This window comes from Montipora foliosa, chromosome 3 (assembly GCF_036669935.1).
Source record: "Montipora foliosa isolate CH-2021 chromosome 3, ASM3666993v2, whole genome shotgun sequence".
NCBI classification, from domain to species: domain Eukaryota; kingdom Metazoa; phylum Cnidaria; class Anthozoa; order Scleractinia; family Acroporidae; genus Montipora; species Montipora foliosa.
The window spans coordinates 30319930-30324929 of NC_090871.1; positions in this window are offsets into that span (position 1 = coordinate 30319930).

A 5000-nucleotide genomic window follows, 5' to 3' on the forward strand; every position below is an offset into this window, starting at 1 on the left:
TCTTTCCACCTGGAAAGAGTACCTGGAAATGGGCACGACTAAAAACAACACACAATAAAGGCCCGTGCAAACGCTCGCAACATTGTTGGCCAACAAGACGCAACATTGTTGGGCGCAACATGTTGCGAGCGTTTGCACACCATGTTGTGTGTTGTTGCGACTTGTTGGAAGTTGTTGGATGAAGTTTGAAACTGGTCAAACTTCAGAGCCAACAAGTGCCAACATGTCTATTGTTTCGCGGTCATCGAAGCGTGGTCCAGCAATGTTGCGCCGTCGCACGCGCACTACATGCCACATATCCACACAAATACATGCGAACAAGAAATCAACATGGCGTCGGAGATGGAAAACGTCCCAGAGTCCTTTGTATTCCCATCTAAAGACCCAACATGTTGTGACTTGTTGCGAGCGTTTGCACACATCGGCTAACATCGCGCAACAAGAGACAACATTGTTGGGCCCAACAATGTTGCGTGTTGTTGCGAGCGTTTGCACGGGCCTTAAGGGCGATGATCAGTACTGAAAGACACAATAAACCAAACCTAATGGTGTCGCAGTCAGCTTTTCTTTCCCTTTGAGTTGAGTTGTTTAGATTTGCTCATTTAATACACCTGTGTTTCATTTTGCATGGGATTTCTTTGGGTTTTGGAACTGCCCTTTCCTGTTTTTTAAGAACGAAGGGTTTGTGTAGGGATTGTTTCTTATTTATTATTCTTATTTTTTAAGAACGAATAATTTTCATGTTCAAATGTTTGTTTATCCCTCTTGATTTAGTTTCTTATACATGTACTATCTGGCTGTTTCTGAAATTAAAGTTTTTGTTTTCACACAGAGTTTGTTTTGTTTTGGTAACCCCACTGTGAGGTTGAGAGTTTGCTTTGTGAATTTCACACACTAATTTTTGGTTATAATTTTCCCTCAACTCACCATCCACACACACACAGTATTTTCCCCACACCTACCCACTTTACTAGAGATTATTATTTCAGTTAGTGGAGAGAAACCCCTTCTCGTAGGGGGATTCTTGCTGCAGCACCATAATCATGCCACAAAGGTTGCTAGTCTACTGCTGTTTTTGTTGTTTTTTTACTTTATACAACTATCTCACCTGACTGAACAGTGGAGGGTAGCCCTCGTCCGCGGTAATTAAAAGTCATATGTGTCATCTTTATTTTGAAAAGCCTTCGATTCAGAAATGAAGCCACGATCTCCAACCAAAGAAGCTGCAAAGTTTCGAATCATGGGAGACCTGCGGTAATGGTTATGTGACTTCTTGAAGAGCAGACGTTAACACGCTCGTGCATGGGTTCCTGGCTGTTGTTGGAGCAGGCGGGCAATTCTAGCCTCGTCTAGGTTACCAGCGGGGTCCCACAGGGAACCAGTTTACGACCTATTCTCTTTAGTCTTTGTACCAACTATTTCCCAGACACCACCCCTGCAATCGAAGATGTGGCTATCAAGGTGTATGAAGGGGGTAGTTTCTAACGAAACTGTGGTGCTGCGTCGGTGGGGAAGCAGTATACAAAAATTTGATTTTATCAATGGAGTTGATAATGTAAATTGACCACCGTACAGAGATTTGTAGGATATGTTGAACACCAATTCTTTAATCAGTACAACGGCCCCAGACCTGAACTCTACGACCGCTCCATCGACGATTGCAGGGGCTATTTCATCCAGCAGAGAAGAACTCGATCAATTTATAACCTCCGTCAATTTTTTTCATCCGTCTCTTCAATGTACCTAGATATCAAAGTTTCTATTAGTGGCAACGTGCTATGTATCAGTGTGCACTACAAGCCTACAGATTCGCACAGTTCTTTGTTGTATTCATCGTCACATCCATCACATGGTCAAGAACTCCATATAATGGTTTACATGTCCATACTTTGGGTTACGATTTTTTTTGTTTGTTGTTTATCTTCGACTTCACCTCTAACAGTTTCTTCTCTTCTAACAAATCTCACACATCCACTGTATTTAAGAACGGCTTTAAAGTGGATTTGCACTTTTTTCGTCCGTACATGTATATAAACGTTAACTGGTTATGTTGCCGGTAAAATCCGTCCTCAGGTCGAATCCGTTTTTTCCTAGGTTAAAATGGTGATTCTCATTTTACTTAGTAGGCTGAATACGCACTCAGATGAATTGAAGAAACTTTTTTAGAGCCTAAATGAAACCCAGAGAAAGATTAGGGTCAGGTTAGGATTAGTTTTGGTCATTACACATGTTTATCAATTGATTTATCATAGAAAATTAAATAAAGAAAAGAACTGTGTTGGGTTGAGCAAGTTCGTCGTCGTAGTGCAGAAGGGAAGACACAGGACTATATAAATCTGGTTTGGTGCGAGTTCGAGTACAGGTAAGTGCATAGTACAGTTCTTTGGTCCCTTACTATGTTGTAATGTTGAGACTGAATGGATAATTGTATCAATACAGAAACCGATAAGATGATACGAAACACCAGGTAAAATGATTATTACCAACTTAATCTAGCCTGGTAAAAAGGGATTCAATCTGAGACCGGATTTGACAGACAGGGATGGCGAATGCCGGGTACCTCTTGGCTTTCTCAAACTTTTCATCCGATCTCGAAATCTCAACAGCCTTTGCGAAGAGTCTCGAAGTGCTAGTCTCGCTTAGATTGCATTTATTTTGAATTCTTGCATGTCTTGGTCTCGGTCTCGGATTCGCAAACAAGGGTCTCGACGTCTCGGCGAGCATTGCCACCCCTACAGACAGCTACACATGCAATGCAGAGAAGGAATCAATAGTATCCCAGAGTGCATAGCGATCCTTTTATATCGTCACGTAATCAGTATTTTCCAGCCAAAACGAAGAGGTGAGCAGTGATGGAGACTAGCATGTTGTGTTTACAAACAGACCTTGGTGTCAAGTCTCCGGCTTTTAAGCATTGCGAGTCGGAAGTAAAATTTGGTGTAAAGATGAATGATGCAAGCTCATATGAGCTACATCGAGTGCTTGAGCGAGGGGCAACCATGCGTTATACCCGATGTTGTTGAGAGTCGATCTGTGGATGTGTACGTCTCTCTTGCTGGTTCGAATTAATCATTCCTTCGTTCAACATAGGTAATGACAGAAAAGTGATTTAAATCTGAAATCAGCGTTTGTGCGATAGCTTTCAAATGCAATGATAAAAAATGCCTGATCACAATTGCCACTTGCGGGCTCATTAAACTGGTGTATTTTGATTAAATCTGCGACTCCGAAAGTATGAGAAAATGTAGGTACACACCATCGATCTGAATGAGTGAAGTCCATATTTGAAAAAAACTCTAATCCACAACTGTGTAAATAACTTTATTCGTGACCTCTCTTCGGGTCGGTAATGGAATCTTTTTGTTTTGTATAATAAAAAATTAAAAGTTTTTGATGATGACGTCAGTTATGCATCTGTCCTCTAATTAACAAATTGATGTCAGTTTTTCATGCGTCTGTCCTGTTATTGATCATGAATTGCGTCAGAACATTGTCACAGAAGTATCGCCTCGTGGATTTGCAGACTACTTTGACAATGTTATGACGAAATTCAGTGTCAATAATAAATAGATCATAGATGGCAACCAATCAAAATGCATGCATTATTGAGCTTATTAGGAAAATGTCGATATATTCTGTATATTGCACATGGTCGCGCAAACGGTTTTGCAATATAATTCCGTAGAATTTCATGAGGTTCAACGAGTTAACTGGGTAAATCAGAGGAATGAGCGAATTGACCTAATATGTTAGCGAAGCGAGTTTTAGGTGATAGCGAAAAAAACAAACGCGTTAGCGAAGCGACTTCGGTTGTTAGCGAACTGGACCTTGGTGAGACGACTTATATTTGTGTCTAACAGGAGATAAAAGCCAAGCCGAGTCAGACAAATGGTAATTCTGACGATTGAGCCTGCGAATTAGTCAGAAATAGGTATCATTTGTCAACACGTAAAACGACAAAGCCTGGGCCTTAGGCCCGAGAATCATGGGTAATGATGCAGTCGTATATACAATAGGCCACTTCGGAAAATACCATAATACTATTTGTTTGTCCCCCCAAATTTTGCATAAGAATTGTTTTTGTTTTCTCTTGGGACCACTGTAAGTCCTAAGGGAAACTGGAAACAATGCTTATGCAAAATTTGGAGGACAAACAAAGAGTATTATGGTATTTTCCGAAGTGGCCTATACACACTTAATTGACCGCTCCCTATTAGGGTTTTTCAGGGCCAATGAGACACAATCAACGAGACGACGGAACAGAACTGTTAAGAAAATCCCAACTGGCCAGAGGCAAACCAGTCATTATTTACAAGTGCAGCTGGGAAGTTGAACCAAGGAAAACCAGGAAGAAACTCAGCGAGTGGTCAGAGTGGGTCTTGAACCCGGGATCTCCGGATCTCAAGGCAGGCGCTCTAACCACTGGGTCACACTGCCTCCTAATTATAAGCGGGAGTATAGCACGTGATATCCATCTACGCCTTCTGAACGAACCACTCACCTTTGGCTGATGCCAAGTTTCTTTTTAGTTAAAAAATTATTCTGTTTGAACTGTAAAGCCTCGTAGGATGGGCTCCTAACTGCTTAGAGTTTGGGCCATGGTTCCTACCCAGATTTCCTGTTGTTTTTCCGCAAATGGGTTTTTTCTTTTGGCAGGTTTTTTTTCTAACCTCCGTATAACCGTAGTAGTATTTTTGTAAGCGGTTGCCCAGGTCTGTCTATCCCGACTTGTTGGAGCTGTGACGTCAGTACCTTGTTCACTATAATTATCTTGTAGGTATTGTTTTTTGAGGATTGTATTTTGGTGTTTTTTATGCGAATGTATTCTTGTACGCTCAGGGGAATGTACGCCTCAGGTTGCTTCTCGAGAGGCATCCCAAATAAAATTATTTGGTTTTCACTACTGTGTTATTTGTTGTGAAGTGGAGACAAAATTCATTTTTTCGTTTTGCTCGACATCTCTGATAATCTTTGAAATGTACTTCACCCACCAATTGTTT